We start from the raw sequence: 20,058 nt of genomic DNA on the forward strand, positions 1-20,058 counted from the left end.
CTGAAGTTGTCAGAGTCTCCCTTTCCTCGTTTGTAAAATACAGAAGATGTTAATAGGTGTTGTGAGTATTAAATGAAGTTCCTGGGTGGGGCAAATGGTTAACATGCTGAATTGTTGGCCAAAAGGTTGGCACTAACCAAAAGTCCACCCAGAGGTGCCTCCGAATAAAGGCCTGGCAATCTACTGCTGAAAGATCAGCACAGATCTACTCTGACACACATGGGGCGCCCTGAGTCAAAATTGACTCTCTAGCAGCTGGTGGTGGTTGAGTGTTAAATTCACGAGGTTAGATGGCACTAGATACATTGTAAGCCCAATGGCCGTGTTGTTATTACCATTAGAGATGTTGTGAACTTACCGGGTGCCAAAACCATACACCCATTGCCATTACTGGGTGCTGAGGAGACTAAAAAATGCCCTTTGCCTTAAAGAAGCTCACAGTGTAATGTGCAAGATGGATGTGCACAAAACCACAGAAGAGTCTGTTACGTCCAGCAATGACTGAAGCACTAGGAGGGCAGAAGTAGCTGGAAGCAAGGATGAGAATGTCAAAAAAGCTTTATCAACGGAACGAAAGAGGCAGCAGAGCTGGAGTTAGGGGGATGGCTGGGAGCTTGCCAGGAGGGCAGAGCAAGGCAAAGGCCTTCCAGGCAGGAGAGAGGCAGGCACAACCTCAAAGAGGAAGGGCAGCAGGGGGGCAGGGGAGCCATGAACAATTTGGAATGGAAGAGGTGAGGAGGAAAGGTGGCAGGAGACGAGGCTGTGCCAGCCTAAGCCTCTTTCTTTGGTGTGTGGCTTGGCAGAAAGCAAATGGGGAAAGAAACTCAGGAAAGTGTAAGTTACTGGAGGTGCCACGCAAAACAGGGGTCGCAGGCGGAACGGCCGATTTCACCAGTCAGGAAGCCACTGGCTTTGGTAGAGGGCTGGGAGCAGGAGCCAGGACAGAAAAAGTTAAAAGCAAAGAGTTGGAAGTGAGGAAGTGAAGGCAGCGGGCAGCTCCATCCAGAAATATGTGGGTTAACAGTGACAGATAACAGGGGCTGCAGGGCTTCCCCCAGTAAGTGGGAAACCCCCCAGCAAGTGGGAAACCCCCCAGCAAGGGGGCCGCTCGCTTCCTTCCTCTGCCTAGTCAGCTCTGCTCTGACATGCGCAGTCCTCATACGTGTGTGTGTGTGGGACCCAGCGTTGAAGGAGCTTGTCATAACACACAGTGGGGTAATTACTGAATGCAGTCCTTCTTAATGGAAGCATAAAGTGGATATGAGGTGTGTCCCTAGGCGGTACAAATGGTTAATGGGCTGACTAAAAGGTTGGAGGTTTGAGTCCACACAGAGGCACCTCAAAAGATAGTCTTGGCAATCTACTTCTGAAAAATCAGTCAATGAAGACACTATGGACCACAGTTCCACTCTGACACACATGGGGTCACCAGGAGTTGGAATGGACTCTGCAGCAACTGGTTATTGGTTTTTAGTTGTTTTAGCTGTAGAGCCAGGCAGAGCTGAGTACCAGTCTTGACTGTCATTAACGTGCTGTGTGACCTTGGGCGATTTACTTAACTTCTCTGAACCTCCTCAGTAAAGTGGGGATTAAAATACCTACCGCAGGGCAGGCATTGCTGTGGTGATGATGTACAGCACAGAGTAGGGCTCAATAATGACAGCTTATAGAGCTGTCATTAACTGTCATTAACATTTACTAGGCTCCCTGGTGGCGCAGTGGTTAAGAGCTCGGCTGCTAACCAAAAGGTCATTAGTTTGAATTCACTAGCTGCTCCTTGTAAACCCTATGGGGCAGCTCTGCTCCGTCCTATAGGGTCTCTATGTGTCAGAGTTGACTCAAGGGCAATGGGTTTAGGCACATGCTGGAAATTTATGTACATTCCTTAACACTCTCAACGACCTGTAACTAGTCTCAGATGATATGGTTAGAAAGTGATGGCACCCTTGTCTCCACAACCTGGCTTAACCCCAAGGCTCTAATCTAGGGGTGGCCATAGAGGAGCTTTTTCAAAACACAAATGGCAGTCCCCCACACCCAGCCTGGGACTCTGGTTTTCATAAAAGCACCAGAACCAAAAACCAAACCAAGCCATCAAGTCAATCACAACTCATGGTGGAGAAATGAGTTCCTTTATGGGGCCTTTTGCCTTGGTTCTTTAGGAGAACAGCCTAAGAGATTTCCCCCCTTATCCCTGAGGAGTTACCTTTGCCCTAGTTTTTTACCCCAGAGGATTTATTACATTTCCTGTAAACAGATTTAATACATTTTGTCTGGCCTTGGGCTAAAGCATGCCCTGGGATTGTTCTATTTTACACACCTTACAGGGATTGTTCAATATATGTATGTAAATGAAGTGATTACAGTCTACTTTGCAAATGAAGTGCCTGTGGCCTACCGAGAGTGGATTGGTCAATTCATAGCCCTGGTAGGGCCATGCCTTGAAACTCACCAGGAATTTCCCTATATATGCAGCCAACCTCAGAGAGGTGGGTAGACAGAAGACGAAGAAAGAAAGACGGGAGAAGAAGCAGAGAGAGAGGAGGCAAGGAAACTCCTAAACACTGTAATATGGATTGAGGGATGTAACAATGAAGACAACAACAGGCCTGGAAGGGGCCCTGAGGCAGAGCCAGTGGTGACTGCAGAAACCAGCTGCTACCATTGCAGTTAAGAGAGCTGAACAAAACTGCTACACTGGCTATGAGATAGGTCAGTTGTCTGCGGAGAGGCTGATGGCAGGGAGGCCTAAGGCAGAGACGTCTGTCCTCAGGCAGCAGAGAGGAAGCGTGTCCTCCGAGGGCTGAGATGAGAACTGCACAGCTGAGAGGCGGCGTGCTTGCTTGCATGGTGGAGAGGAGCTGAGAGAGCTGTCCTGCACTGAAGAAGGGAGGGATGTGCTCTCCACTTTGGGGGAACCTTTCAGACTTTTCCTACATGCTTCCTGATCCTGATTCCTAGTTGTAGCCTCTTGGTCTTGATCCTGAGTTGTACCCTATTACTTCTTTATTAAACCATTTAACTGTAAGTATTGTCCAAGAGTTCTGTGTGGCCATTAAAATGAATTATCAAACCCAGCACAGAAGTAGTGCCATGGGGAGGATGGCTGCTGTCAGAATTGGTTGAACGATTAGAGAGTCGGAGGTATGCCTGATCTCTACATAATAGGGATCAGCCTTGGGCTAATCTTGATTGTCATTAGACATATCCTGATGCTACTACTACTACCCTTTTACAGCAACTCTATGTATGTCAGAGTAGAACTGTGCTTCACAGAGTTTTCAATGGCTATGGCCTTTTGGAAGTAGATAGCCAGGCCTTTATTCTCAGGCACATCCAACCTCCAATCTTTTGGTTAGCACCAAGCACGTTAACCATTTGCAACATCCAGGGATTCCTATAAGCCCCATAGGTGTTTGCTACATGCAGCTAGGCTGAAGACCCATTATGGACTGAATCGTGAACCCTCAAAAATATCTGTCAACTTGGCCAGGCCATGATTCCCAGTATTGTGTGATAGTCCACCATTTTGTCATCTGATGTGATTTTCCTATGTGTTGTAAATCCTATCTCTATGATGTTAATGAGACAACATTAGAGGCAGTTATGTTAATGAGGAGAGACTCAATCTATAAGATTAGATTGTGTCTTGAGCCAACCTCTTTTGAGTTATAAAGGATGTAAGCAGAGAGAGAGTGCGCCCTCATACCACCAAGAAACAAGAGCCAGGAGAGTAGCACGTCCTTTGGACCCAGGATCCCTGTGCTGAGAAGCTCCTTGACCAGAGGAAATTGATGACAAGGACCTTCCCCTAGATCCAACAAGACAGAGAAAGTCTTCCCCTGGAACTGACACCCTGAATTCAGACTTTCAGCCTCCTAGACTGTGAGAAAATAAATTTCTCTTTGTTAAAGCCATTCACTTGTGGTATTTCTGTGATAGCAGCACTAGATAACTAAGACAGGACCACTGAGCAGAAAAATGAAACTTTCACTGAGATTGGTGGCAGTCCTCACCACACCATCCTAGGAGGACCCATTAGTTTGAATCATATGAAATTGCTGATATTCATTCCTTTTTGGCATACCAAGATGGATACTTTGTATGGTTCAAGCTAATACATCATCTCTGCTCCACGGTTAGACTCAGGACTGGGCTAGGATGAGGCAAGAGAGGCACTCGCCATGGATGCAAAAGGGTCAGTAATCAAGATAAATAATGTTTTAATCATGTGGGCCTCTATCAAGAAGAATAACTTGCATGCGATTGGAGTTCCAGAACAGGTAGGGATAACAGAAAATACAGAGAGAATAGTTGAAGATCTGTTGGCAGAAAACTTCCCTGGCATCATGAAAGATGAAAAGATACCTATCCAAAATGCTCATCGAACCCCATACAAGATAGATCCCAAAAGAAAATCACCAAGACATATTATCATCAAACTTGCCAAAACCAAAGATAAAGAGAAAATTTTAAAAGCAGCCAAAGCGGAGCCAAGATGGCGGACTAGGCAGACGCTACCTCGGATCCCTCTTACAACAAAGACACGGAAAAACAGGTGAACCGATCACATACATAACAATCTACGAACCCTGAACAACAAACACAGATTTAGAGACGGAGAACAAACTAATACGGGGAAGCAGCGATTGTTTCCAGAGCCTGGAGCCAGCGTACCAGTCAGGTACGGCACAAGCACAGAGAGCTGCTTCACCCCCCTGAACTAACCCCGGGAGGGAGACCAGCCGGTTCCACGGGCGGCGTGGGACGCATCCGGTAGGAGAAGTCCCTGGGAGGCAGTGACTGGTCTTGGAGCAGGAAGAGCAGCGTCCCAGCCGGGGAACCGTCTCGCCGGGATTTGGACTGGACGCAGGTACAGCATAAACACGGAGAGCTGCTCCACCCCCCTGAACTAACCCCGGGAAGGGGCCCAGCCGGGTCGCGCGGGCGGTGTGGGACGCAGCCAGTAGGAGAAATCCCCGGGAGGCAGCGACTGCTATTGGAGTGGGGAGAACAGCGTCCCAGCCGGGACACTCGGTCACGGCACAAGCACGGGGAGCTGCTCTACCCATCTGAACTAACCCCGGGAGGCGGCCCAACTGGTTCGCGGGGGCGGCATGGCCACGCGGCTGGAGGGACGAGAAGTCCCCGGGAGGCAGCAACTGATTTTGGAGTCGAGAGTGCACCGTCCCAGTAGGGGAGCCTTGACGCTGGGCGTGCGGCTGGAAGCGGAGGATCTGACCGTGACTCCAGCAGGCCAGACCCCCCGGGGGCAATCTCCACACAGCCAGCACACTAGGCGACGCGCCCGCGGGAACCTCAGATATAATAGTCATTCCAAGCAAGACAAGCAACTCTGGCTATATTCTGAGGTGCTACTCTCCTATCTCTCTGTTCCCTCCCCCACCCTCCCCAGGCGGCTTCATTAACATCCGAATAGCCTGAGCCAGAGGGAGAACTCTGATAGGGGTCTGATTGCATTTTTTTTTTAGCGGATTTTCTGGAAAAACTAGTTTCCCAGTGATGGCTCGGAGACAACACTCCATATCAAACCACTTAAAGAAGCAGACCATGACAGCTTCTCCAACCCCCCAAACAAAAGAATCAAAATCTTTCCAAAATGAAGATACAATCCTGGAATTATCAGATACAGAATATAAAAAACTAATTTACAGAATGCTTAAAGATATCACAAATGAAATTAGGATAACTGCAGAAAAAGCCAAGGAACACACCGATAAAACTGTTGAAGAACTCAAAAAGATTATTCAAGAACATAGTGGAAAAATTGATAAGTTGCAAGAATCCATAGAGAGACAGCATGTAGAAATCCAAAAGATTAACAATAAAATTACAGAATTAGACAACGCAATAGGAAGTCAGAGGAGCAGACTCGAGCAATTAGAATGCAGACTGGGACATCTGGAGGACCAGGGAATCAACACCAACATAGCTGAAAAAAAATCAGATAAAAGAATTAAAAAAAATGAAGAAACCCTAAGAATCATGTGGGACTCTATCAAGAAGGATAACCTGCGGATGATTGGAGTCCCAGAACAGGGAGGGGGGACAGAAAACACAGAGAAAATAGTTGAAGAACTCCTGACAGAAAACTTCCCTGACATCATGAAAGACGAAAGGATATCTATCCAAGATGCTCATTGAACCCCATTTAAGATTGATCCAAAAAGAAAAACACCAAGACATATTATCATCAAACTCACCAAAACCAAAGATAAACAGAAAATTTTAAAAGCAGCCAGGGAGAAAAGAAAGGTTTCCTTCAAGGGAGAATCAATAAGAATAAGTTCAGACTACTCAGCAGAAACCATGCAGGCAAGAAGGGAATGGGACGACATATACAGAACACTGAAGGAGAAAAACTGCCAGCCAAGGATCATATATCCAGCAAAACTCTCTCTGAAATATGAAGGCGAAATTAAGATATTTACAGACAAACACAAGTTTAGAGAATTTGCAAAAACCAAACCAAAGCTACAAGAAATACTAAAGGATATTGTTTGGTCAGAGAACCAATAATATCAGATATCAGCACAACACAAGGTCACAAAACAGAACGTCCTGATATCAACTCAAATAGGGAAATCACAAAAACAAACAAATTAAGATTATTTAAAAAAAAATACACATAACAGGGAATCATGGAAGTCAATAGGTAAAAGATCACAATAATCAAAAAGAGGGACTAAATACAGGAGGCATTGAACTGCCATATGGAGAGTGATACAAGGCGATATAGAACAATACAAGTTAGGTTTTTACTTAGAAAAATAGGGGTAAATAATGAGGTAACCACAAAAAGGTATAACAACTCTATAACTCAAGATGAAAGCCAAGAAAAACGTAACGACTCAACTAACATAAAGTCAAACACTGTGAAAATGAGGATCTCACAATTTACTAAGAAAAACGCCTCAGCACAAAAAAGTATGTGGAAAAATGAAATTGTCAACAACACACATAAAAAGGCATCAAAATGACAGCACTAAAAACTTATTTATCTATAATTACCCTGAATGTAAATGGACTAAATGCACCAATAAAGAGACAGAGAGTCACAGACTGGATAAAGAAACACGATCCATCTATATGCTGCCTACAAGAGACACACCTTAGACTTAGAGACACAAACAAACTAAAACTCAAAGGATGGAAAAAAGTATATCAAGCAAACAATAAGCAAAAAAGAAGAGGAGTAGCAATATTAATTTCTGACAAAATAGACTTTAGACTTAAATCCACCACAAAGGATAAAGAAGGACACTATATAATGATAAAAGGGACAATTGATCAGGAAGACATAACCGTATTAAATATTTATGCACCCAATGACAGGGCTGCAAGATACATAAATCAAATTTTAACAGAATTGAAAAGCGAGATAGATACCTCCACAATTATAGTAGGAGACTTCAACACACCACTTTCGGAGAAGGACAGGACATCCAGTAAGAAGCTCAACAGAGACACGGAAGATCTAATTACAACAATCAACCAACTTGACCTCATTGACTTATACAGAACTCTCCACCCAACTGCTGCAAAGTATACTTTTTTTTCTAGCGCACATGGAACATTCTCTAGAATAGACCACATATTAGGTCATAAAACAAACCTTTGCAGAGTCCAAAACATCGAAATATTACAAAGCATCTTCTCAGACCACAAGGTGATAAAACTAGAGATCAATAACAGAAAAACTAGGGAAAAGAAATCAAATACTTGGAAAATGAACAATACCCTCCTGAAAAAAGACTGGATTATAGAAGACATCAAGGAGGGAATAAGGAAATTCATAGAAAGCAACGAGAATGAAAATACTTCCTATCAAAACCTCTGGGACACAGCAAAAGCAGTGCTCAGAGGCCAATTTATATCGATAAATGCACACATACAAAAAGAAGAAAGAGCCAAAATCAGAGAACTGTCCCTACAACTTGAACAAATAGAAAGTGAGCAACAAAAGAATCCATCAGGCACCAGAAGAAAACAAATAATAAAAATTAGAGCTGAACTAAATGAATTAGAGAACAGAAAAACAATTGAAAGAATTAACAAAGCCAAAAGCTGGTTCTTTGAAAAAATTAACAAAATTGATAAACCATTGGCTAGACTGACTAAAGAAATACAGGAAAGGAAACAAATAACCTGAATAAGAAACGAGAAGGACCACATCACAACAGAACCAAATGAAATTAAAAGAATCATTTCAGATTATTATGAAAAATTGTACTCTAACAAATTTGAAAACCTAGAAGACATGGATGAATTCCTGGAAAAACACTACCTACCTAAACTAACACATTCAGAAGTAGAACAACTAAATAGACCCATAACAAAAAAAGAGATTGAAATGGTAATCAAAAAACTCCCAACAAAAAAAAGCCCTGGCCCGGACGGCTTCACGGCAGAGTTCTACCAAACTTTCAGAGAAGAGTTAACACCACTACTTCTGAAGGTATTCCAAAGCATAGAAAATGACAGAATACTACCCAACTCATTCTATGAAGCCACCATCTCCCTGATACCAAAACCAGGTAAAGACATTACAAAAAAAGAAAATTATAGACCTATATCCCTCATGAACATTGATGCAAAAATCCTCAACAAAATTCTAGCCAATAGAATCCAACAACACATCAAAAAAATAATTCACCCTGATCAAGTGGGATTTATACCAGGTATGCAAGGCTGGTTTAATATCAGAAAAACCATTAATGTAATCCATCACATAAATAAAACAAAAGACAAAAACCACATGATCTTATCAATTGATGCAGAAAAGGCATTTGACAAAGTCCAACACCCATTTATGATAAAAACTCTTACCGAAATAGGAATTGAAGGAAAATTCCTCAACATAATAAAGGGCATCTATGCAAAGCCAACAGCCAATATCACTCTAAATGGAGAGAACCTGAAAGCATTTCCCTTGAGAACGGGAACCAGACAAGGATGCCCTTTATCACCGCTCTTATTCAACATCGTGCTAGAGGTCCTAGCCAGGGCAATTAGGCTAGACAAAGAAATAAAAGGTATCCGGATTGGCAAGGAAGAAGTAAAGTTATCACTATTTGCAGATGACATGATTATATACACAGAAAACCCTAAGGAATCCTCCAGAAAACTACTGAAACTAATAGAAGAGTTTGGCAGAGTCTCAGGTTATAGAATAAACATACAAAAATCACTTGGATTCCTCTACATCAACAAAAAGAACACCGAAGAGGAAATAACCAAATCAATACCATTCACAGTAGCCCCCAAGAAGATAAGATACTTAGGAATAAATCTTACCAAAGATGTAAAAGACCTATACAAAGAAAACTACAAAGCTCTACTACAAGAAATTCAAAAGGACATACTTAAGTGGAAAAACATACCTTGCTCGTGGATAGGAAGACTTAACATAGTAAAAATGTCTATTCTACCAAAAGCCATCTACACATTTAACGCACTTCCGATCCAAATTCCAATGTCATATTTTAAGGGGATAGAGAAACAAATCACCAATTTCATATGGAAGGGAAAGAAGCCCCGGATAAGCAAAGCACTACTGAAAAAGAAGAAGAAAGTGGGAGGCCTCACTTTACCTGACTTCAGAACCTATTATACAGCCACAGTAGTCAAAACAGCCTGGTACTGGTACAACAACAGGCACATAGACCAATGGAACAGAATTGAGAACCCAGACATAGATCCATCCACGTATGAGCAGCTGATATTTGACAAAGGACCAGTGTCAATTAATTGGGGAAAAGATAGCCTTTTTAACAAATGGTGCTGGCATAACTGGATATCCATTTGCAAAAAAATGAAACAGGACCCATACCTCACACCATGCACAAGAACTAACTCCAAGTGGATCAAAGACCTAAACATAAAGACTAAAACGATAAAGATCATGGAAGAAAAAATTGGGACAACCCTAGGAGCCCTAATAAAAGGTATAAACAGAATACAAAACATTACCAAAAATGATGAAGAGAAACCCGATAACTGGGAGCTCCTAAAAATCAAACACCTATGCTCATCTAAAGACTTCTCCAAAAGAGTAAAAAGACCACCTACAGATTGGGAAAGAATTTTCAGCTATGACATCTCCGACCAGCGCCTGATCTCTAAAATCTACATGGTTCTGTCAAAACTCAACCACAAAAAGACAAACAACCCAATCAAGAAGTGGGCAAAGGATATGAACACACATTTCACTAAAGAAGATATTCAGGCAGCCAACAGATACATGAGAAAATGCTCTCGATCATTAGCCATTAGAGAAATGCAAATTAAAACTACGATGAGATTCCATCTCACACCAGCAAGGCTGGCATTAATCCAAAAAACACAAAATAATAAATGTTGGAGAGGCTGCGGAGAGATTGGAACTCTTATTCACTGCTGGTGGGAATGTAAAATGGTACAACCACTTTGGAAATCTATCTGGCGTTATCTTAAACAGTTAGAAATAGAACTACCATACAACCCAGAAATCCCACTCCTGGGAATATACCCTAGAGATACAAGAGCCTTCATAGAAACAGATATATGCACACCCATGTTTATTGCAGCTCTGTTTACAATAGCAAAAAGTTGGAAGCAACCAAGGTGTCCATCAACGGATGACTGGGTAAATAAATTGTGGTATATTCACACAATGGAATACTACGCATCGATAAAGAACAGTGACGAATCTCTGAAACATTTCATAACATGGAGGAACCTGGAAGGCATTATGCTGAGCGAAATGAGTCAGAGGCAAAAGGACAAATATTGTATAAGACCACTATTATAAGATCTTGAGAAATAGTAAACCTGAGAAGAACACATACTTTTGTGGTTACGAGGCGGGGAGGGAGGGAGGGTGGGAGAGGGTTTTTTTATTGATTAATCAGTAGATAAGAACTGCTTTAGGTGAAGGGAAAGACAACACACAATACATGGAAGGTCAGCTCAATTGGACTGGACCAAAAGCAAAGAAGTTTCCGGGATAAAATGAATGCTTCAAAGGTCAGCGGAGCAAGCACGGGGGTCTGGGGAACATGGTTTGCGGGGACTTCTAAGTCAATTGGCAAAATAATTCTATTTTGAAATCATTCTGCATCCCACTTTGAAATGTGGTGTCTGGGGCCTTAAATGCTAACAAGCGGCCATCTAAGATGCAGCAATTGGTCTCAATCCACCTGGAGCAAAGGAAAATGAAGAACACCAAGGCCACACGACAACTAAGAGCCCAAGAGACAGAAAGGGCCACATGAACCAGAGACCTACATCATCCTGAGACCAGAAGAACTAGTTGGTGCCCGGCCACAATCGATGACTGCCCTGACAGGGAGCACAGCAGAGGACCCCTGAGGGAGCAGGAGATCAGTGGGATGCAGACCCCAAATTCGCATAAAAAGACCAAACTTAATGGTCTGACTGAGACTAGAGGAATCCCGGCGGCCATGCTCCCCAGACCTTCTGTTGGCACAGGACAGGAACCATCCCCGAAGACAACTCATCAGACATGAAAGGGACTGGTCAGCAGGTGGGAAAGTGATGCTGATGAAGAGTGAGCTAATTATATCAGGTGGACACTTGAGATTGTGTTGGCAACTCTTGTCTGGAGAGGGGATGGGAGGATAGAGAGAGAGGGAAACCGGCAAAATTGTCAAGAAAGGAGAGACTGAAAGGGCTGACTCAAGAGGGGGAGAGCAAGTGGGAGTAGGGAGTGAAATGTATGTAAACTTATATGTGACAGATTGATTGGATTTGTAAACTTTCACTTGAAGCTTAATAAAAGTTATTAAAAAAAAAAAAAAAAGCAGCCAAAGATAAATGAAAAGTCACCTACAAAGGAAGATCGATAAGAATAAATTCAGACTACTCGGCAGAAACCATGCAGGCAAGAAGACAGTGGGAGGACATATAGAGCACTGAAGGAGAAAAACTGCCACCCAAGAATCATATACCCAGCAAAACTCTCTCTCAAATATGAAGGTGAAATTAAGACATTTACAGATAAACACAAGCTTAGACAATTTGCAAAAACCAAACCAAAACTGCAAGAATTACTAAAGGAAATTCTTTGGTCAGAAAAGCAATAATTTCAGATACCAACACAACACAAGGTCACAGAACAAAACATCCTGATATCAACTCAGATAGGGAAATCATTAAAACAAAATACGATTAATTAAAAAAAAATTGCTCAAAACAGGGAATCATTGATGTCATTCTGTAAAAGATTACAATAGTCAAAAAAGAGGGACTAAATACAGGAGGCATAGATCTTACATATGGAGAGGAAACCAAGGCGATATAGGATGATACAAGCTAGGTTTTTACTTAGGCAAATAGGGGTAAATATTAAGGTAACCACAAAGAGGTCTAACAATTCCATACTTCAAAATAAAAACCAAGATAAACATAATGACTCAGCAAAAATAAATTCAACTATGAAATGGAGGAACACACATTCTACAAAGAAAAACTTCTCAGCACAAAAAAATAAGTGGAAAAATGAAGTTGTCAACAACACACAAAAAAAGGCATCAAAGTGACAGCACTAAACTCATACATATTTATAACTATGCTGAATGTAAATGGGCTCAATACACCAATAAAGAGACAGAGAGTTGCAGACTGGATAAAAAAACACGATTCATCTGTATGCTGCCTACAAGAGACACACCTTAGACTTAGAGACACAAATAAACTCAAACTCAAAGGATGGGGAAAAAAAATCAAGCAAATAACAATCAAAAAAGAGCAGGAGTGGCAGTACTAATTTCTGACAAAATAGACTTTAAAGTTAAATCCACCACAAGGGATAAAGAAGGACACTACGTAATGATTAAAGGGACAATTTACCAAGAAGATATAACCATATTAAATATCTATGCACCCAATGATAGGGCTGCAAGATTCATAAAACAAACTTAAACAGAATTGAAAAGTGAGATAGAAACCTCCACAATTATAGTAGTAGACTTCAACACACCACTTTCGGTGAAGGGTAGGACATCCAGTAAGAAGCTCAATAGGGACATGGAAGATCTAATTGCTACAGTCAACCAACTTGACCTCATAGACTTGTACAGAACTCTCCACCCAGCAGCTGCAAAGTATACTTTTTTTTCTAGTGCACTTGGAACATTCTCTAGAATAGATCACATATTAGGTCACAAACAAGCCTTTGCAGAATCCAAAACATCAAAATATTACAAAGCATCTTCTCAGACCATAAGGCCATAAAAGTAGAAATCAATAATAGACAAACTAGAGAAAAGAAATCAAATACTTGGAAACTGAACAATATCTTGCTCATAAAAGACTGGGTTATAGAAGACATTAAGGAGGGAATAAAGACTGAAAACACTTCCTATCAAAACCTTTGGGACACAGCGAAAACAGTGCTCAGAGGTCAATTTATATCAATAAATGCACACATAAAGAAGAAAGAGTCAAAATCAAAGAACTGTCCCTACAACTTAAACAAATAGAAAGAGAGCAACAAAAGAAACTGTCAGGCATCAGAAGAAAGCAAATAATAAAAATTAGGGCAGGATTAAATGAAATAGAGAACAGAAAAACAACTGAAAGAGTTAACAAGGCCAAAAGCTGGCTCTTTGAAAAAATTAACAAAATTGACAAACCATTGGCTAGACTGACTAAAGAAATACAGGAAAAGAAACGAATAACCCAAATAAGAAATGAGATGGGCCATGTCACAACAGATCCAACTGAAATTAAAAGAATCATATCAGATTACTAGGAAAAATTGTACTCTAACAAATTTGAAAACCTAGAAGAAATGGATGAATTCCTAGAAACACACTACCTACCTAAACTAACACAAACAAAAGTAGAACAACTAAATAGACCCATAACAAAAAAAAGATTGAAAATGTAATCGAAAAACTCCCCCCCCCCCCCAAAAAAGCCCTGGCCCTGACAGCTTCACTGCAGAGTTCTACCAAACTTTCAGAGAAAAGTTAACACCACTACTACTGAATGTACTTCAAAGCATAGAAAAAGACGGAATACTACCTAACTCATTCTATGGAGCCAGCATAACCCTGATACCAAAACCAGCTAAGGACAATACAAAAAAAGAAAATTACAGACCTACATCCGTCATGAACATAGATGCAAAAATCCTTAACAAAATTCTAGCCAATAGAATTCAACAACATATCAAAAAAATAATCCACCATGACCAAGTGAGATTTATACCAGGTATTCAAGGATGGTTCAATATTGAAAAACAATTAATGTAATCTACCATATAAATACAACAAAAGACAAGAATCACATGATTTTATCAATTGATGCAAAAAGGCATTTGACAAAGTCCAACACCCATTCATGATAAAAACACTCAGCAAAATGGGAATAGAAGGAAACTTCCTCAACATAATAAAGGGCATTTATACAAAGCCAACAGCCAACATCATCCTAAGTGGAGAGAACCTGAAAGCATTTCCCTTGAGAACGGGAACCAGACAAGGATGCCCTTTATCATCACTTTTATTCAACATTATGCTGGAGGTCCTAGCCAGAGCAATTAGGCTAGATAAAGAATTAAAGGGCATCCAGATTGGCAAGGAAGAAGTAAAATTATCTCTTTTTGCAGACAACATGATCTTATACACAGAAAACCCTAAGGAATCCTCCAGAAAACTACTGAAACTAATAGAAGAGTTCAGCAGAGTATCGGGATACAAGATAAACATACAAAAATCAGCTGGATTCCTCTACACCAACAAAAAGAACATAGAAGAGGAAATCACCAAATCAATACCATTCACAGTAGCCCCCAAGAAGATAAAATACTTAGGAATAAATCTTACCAAAGATGTAAAAGACCTATACAAAGAAAACTACAAGGTACTACTGCAAGAAACCAAAAGGGACCTACATAAGTGGAAAAACATACCTATCTCATGGATAGGAAAGCTTAACACCAACTTCATATGGAAGGGAAAGAAGCCCCAGATAAGAAAAGCATTACTAAAAAAGAACAAAGTGGGAGGACTCACTGTACCTGATTTTAGAACCTATTATACTGCCACAGTAGTCAAAACAGCCTGGTACTGGTACAACAACAGATACATAGACCAACGGAACAGAATTGAGAATCCAGATATAAATCCATCCACATATGAGCAGCTGATATTTGACAAAGGCCCAGTGTCAGTTAATTGGGGAAAAGATAGTCTTTTTAACAAATGGTGCTGGCATAACTGGATATCCATCTGGAAAAAAATGAAACAGGACCCATACCTCACACCATGCACAAAAACTAACTCCAAATGGATCAAAGACCTAAACATAAAATCTAAAATGATAAAGATCATGGAAGAAAAAATAGGGACAACATTAGGAGTCCTAATACATGGCATAAACAGACTAAAAACATTACTAAAAATGCCGAAGAGAAACCAGATAACTGGGAGTTCCTAAAAATCAAACACCTATGCTCATCCAAAGACTTCTCCAAAAGAGTAAAAAGACCACCTATAGACTGGGAAAAAATTTTCAGCTACGACATCTCCGACCAGCACCTGAGCTCTAAAATCTACATGGCTCTGCTGAAACTCAACCACAAAAAGACAAACAACCCGATTAAAAAATGGGCAAAGGATATGAACAGGCATTTCACTAAAGAAGACATTCAGGCGGCTAACAGATTCATGAGGAAATGCTCTCAATCATTAGCCATTAAAAACCAAAACCAAACCCATTGCCGTCGAGTCGATTCCGACTCATAGCGACCCTATAGGGCAGAGTAGAACTGCCCCATAGAGTTTCCAAGGAGCACCTGGTGGATTCGAACTGCTCACCTCTTGGTTAGCAGCTGTAGTACTTAACCACTACGCCACCAGGGTTTCCTGTTAGCCACTAGAGAAATGCAAATCAAAACTACAATGAGATTCCATCTCACCCAAACAAGGCTGGCACTAATCCAAAAAACACAAAATAATAAATGTTGGAGAGGCTGTGGAGAGATTGGAACACTTACACACTGCTGGTGGGAGTGTAAAATGGTACAATCACTTTGGAAATCAATTTGGCCCTTCCTTAAAAAGCTAGAAATAGAACTACCATATGACCCAGCAATCCCACTCCTCAGAATATATCTTAAAGAAATAAGAGCCTTTACAGGAACAGATATATGCACACCCATGTTTATTGCAGCACTGTTTACAGTAGCAAAAAGATGGAAACAACCAAGATGCCCATCAATGGATGAATGGATAAATAAATTATGGTATATTCAAACAATGGAATACTACACATTGATAAAGAACAGTGATGAATCTGTGAAACATTTCAAAACATGGAGAAACCTGGAAGGCATTGTGCTGAGTGAAATTAGTCAGTTGCAAAAGGACAAATATTGTATAAGACCACTATTATAAGATCTTGAGAACACACTTTTGTGTTTACAAGAGGAGGGAGGGAGGGAGGGTGGGAGGGGGTATTTATTAAATAGATAGTAGACAAGAACTACTTTGGGTGAAGGGAAGGACAACACTCAACACAGTGGAGGTCAGCACAACTGGTCTAAACCAAAGCAAAGCAGTTTCCTGAATAAACTGCTTCAAAGGTCAGCGAAGCAGGGGCAGGGGTTTGGGGACCATGGTTTCCGGGGACATCTAAGTCAATTGGCATAATAAAATCTATTAAGAAAACATTCTGCATCCCACTTTGAAGAGTGGAGTCTGAGGTCTTAAATGCTAGCAAGCGGCCATCTAAGATGCATCAATGCGTCTCAACCCACCTAGATCAAAGGAGAATGAAGAACACCAAGAACACAAGATAATAATGAGCCCAAGAGACAGAAAGGGCTACATGAACCATCATCCTGAGACCAAAAGAACTAGATGGTGCCTGACCACAACCGATGACTGCCCTGACAGGGAACACAACAGAGAACCCCTGAGGGAGCAGGAGAGCAGTGGGTTGCAGACCCCAAATTCTCATAAAGAGACCAGACTTAATGGTCTGACTGAGACTGAAAGGACCCCGGTGATCGGTGATCATGGCCCCCAGACCTTCTGTTGGCCCGTTACAGGAATCATCCCCAAAGCCAGCTCGTCAGACATGGATTAGACTGGACAATGGGTTGGAGAGGGATGCTGGTGAGGCTTGAGCTACTTGGTTCAGGTGGACACTTGAGACAATGTTGGCATCTCCTGCCTGGAGGGGAGGTGGGAGGGTACGGGGGCTTAGAAACTGGCAAAATGGTCATGAAAAGAGAGTAGAAAGAGGGAGCGGGCTGTCTCATGGTGGGGGAGAAATAATTGGGAATATGTAGCAAGTTGTGTTTAAGTTTTTATGTGAGAGACTGACTTGATTTGTAAACTTTTGCTTAAAGCACAATAAAAATTATTTAAAAAAATAATATTTTAATGCAATACTTTAAAAATCAAAACTAATGCAAAAAAATTTATGACGAATAAAATATCAAAATTTTAAATAAAGACAGTATCCTACCCTCACCGGCAGGGCTTTCTCCACTTGCTCAGCCTGTCCTGGCCCTGCCCATTTGCTCTGTGTCTCAGGGTTCCCATTTAGGAAATGGATACCAATAGTTGCCCTGATTGCCCAGAGGGTGGGTATGAGGATCAAATGAAATAATAAAAGTGTGAGCACTTTGGTAAACTAAAGAGCTCTAAGTGAAAAGCATCTTATATCATGTCAGCACAAAATATGAGACTCTTACGTTGCCAACATTGCCTTTAAAAATCCTGAAATCTCTCATAAAGCACAAAACGCACAATTTGGAAAATATTGTACAGTCTCTTCCTAAGTCCCACTCAGACACTTTTATCTCCAAGAACACAGATCTGGCTGTCTCTTCCCTTGAGCACCAGATGAAGTGGTTGACTTGCATTTAGGGACCTCGTAGTTGAAGAAATGTAGGGTTTGGTTTTATGCTTCAGGCAGAATGAGTATAATTGGATTGGAGTATTTAAATGTGTGTTCAGAGTGGTTCCAATACAGTTATATCAAGTTTGGATGTTCTTCAAAATGACAGCCAACTAGCACCTGGTGCTTTATTAGACAAAGGTAATGGGGTTGGGGTCCTAGGAAAGTGTGATCTCACTCCTGGTGGCCTTCGCAGGGCTGGATTTTCTATCAACTGTTGTTAGTTGCTGTCCACTTGGCTCTGACTCATGGCGACCCCGTGTAAAGCAGAATGAAACACTAACAGGTCCTGCATCATCTTCACGATTGTTGGTGTCTTAGTTATCTAGTGCTGCTATAACAGACATACCACAAATGGATGACTTTAACAAAGAGAAATTCATTCTCTCACAGTCTAGTAGGCTACAAGTCCAAATTCAGGGTATCAGCTCCAGGAAACGGCTTTCTCTCTCTGTCAGCTCTGGGGGAAGATCCTTGTCATCAATCTTCACCTGGTCTAGGAGCTTCTCAACTGAAGGACCGCAGGGCCAAGGGACATGCTCCCATCTTGGTTCTTCATTCTTGACGACATGAGGTACCCCCATCTCTCTGGTCACTTCTCTCTTTTATATCTCAATAAAAACTGACTTAAGACACAATCTAATCTTGTAGATTGAGTCCTGCCTTATTAACATAACTGCCTCTAATCCTGCCTTATTAACATCACAGAGATAGAATTTACAACAGACAGGAAAATCACATCACATGATAAAATGGTAGACCATCACACAATACTGGGAACCATGGCCTAGCCAAGATGACATACATTTTGGGGGATATGATTCAATCCATAATATTCCACCCCCCAAAATTCATGCCTTGCCACAGGTAAAACACATTCACCCCATCATATCATAGCAAAAGTCTTAAATCAACTCCAGTCCAAAATCCAAAAATACCTTTTCATCTGTAAAATTTAGAATACAAGTTATCCGCTTCCAAAGTAAAATGATGGAACAAGTACAAGGTAGACATATCCTTTACAAATGGGAGTAACTGGAGGAAAAGAAGGGATAATAGGCACCAAGCAAGTCAGCAGAACATATTACATTAGCTCTCACGTCTTGAAAATAATCCTCTGTTCTCTGAGACCATTTAGGCAATGGCCCTGCCCTCCACACTCTGAGTGTTGACTATACTCTCTGAGCTCTGGATGGAGGACCCAAGGCCCTGGGCTTCAGCTCAGCCTTCCAGGCCCATTGAAATGGCAACTCTGCTCCCTCGGCTTTGTGTGGCCCCATTCTCCTAGTCCCTCTGAGTGACATCCCTACCCCCTTGCCCTCAGCAGGCCTCATTTTTCTGCCCATTGGGCATGGCAGCCCAGCACTCACAACTTTCAACAGCAGATCTGGCCCTCTCCCCTGGCACTAGTGAAAGGCAGCCCCACACTCGAGAACTGAGTTGGTGAAGATCTGACTCTTTGAAACCTAGGAGGCTGTGTCCCCACCCTTAGAAACTCCAGAGGTCATGATTCCACCCTTGAGACCCCAGAGGTCATGTCCCTACCCTTTGAGAATGATGCAGCTCTGCTTCCTGGTTTCCTTGTCTCTTCAGCTTTTGCTTCCTGGTTCCTTGGCCTCTCAGCCCTTTAAGCCTCACGGCCTACATCTGCCCTGCTGGGGTAAGTATTCCAAAGCTCTTCAGCTCCACCTGGAGGGATCCCACTCCACCAATAAACTTCAGCCAGAAGGCAGTCAGCTCTCTCACTCTGTTATTGGCAAGCCTAGCTCCACTGATAAGTGTTGGGAGGCAACTCACTCTGCCAGGAAGTCTCCTGCCAACGGCGCTCAGCTCTCTCATTCCATGAGTTGGCTCCAGCGCTGTCTCATGCTGGTCTCCTGGATCTGCTGCTACTGTTTCTGCTGCTGCTTCTCACAGTCTGCACTGTCTCCAGTGTAACAGCTCTCCTCATTTCCTTCTGAGTCTTAACCAGATGTCCATAATTCCACCAACAGTCTCTTCAAGGCAATCTAGTTTCACTATTAGGCACTTTAAAACTCCTCCGGCCTCTATCCATTCACAGTTTCAAAACAGCTTCCACATTTTAGATATCTGTCAGAGCAGCACCTCACCCTCGAT

The 20,058-nt window shown here is 41.8% G+C and overlaps 1 protein-coding gene across 1 annotated transcript in view; it reads right to left on the reverse strand.

Annotated features, from left to right (window-relative positions):
- MARCO (macrophage receptor with collagenous structure) overlaps window positions 1-19,858 on the reverse strand; it is a 59,317-nt gene extending 39,459 nt beyond the window's left edge. Inside the window, exon 1 of the mRNA XM_049889182.1 lies at window positions 19,738-19,858. The gene's annotated coding sequence lies outside the window, so the exon portion shown is untranslated. The remainder of the gene's footprint in view (window positions 1-19,737) is intronic.
- Window positions 19,859-20,058: the final 200 nt, after the last annotated feature.

This window comes from Elephas maximus, chromosome 6, assembly GCF_024166365.1.
Source record: "Elephas maximus indicus isolate mEleMax1 chromosome 6, mEleMax1 primary haplotype, whole genome shotgun sequence".
Classification (NCBI taxonomy): Eukaryota; Metazoa; Chordata; class Mammalia; order Proboscidea; family Elephantidae; genus Elephas; species Elephas maximus.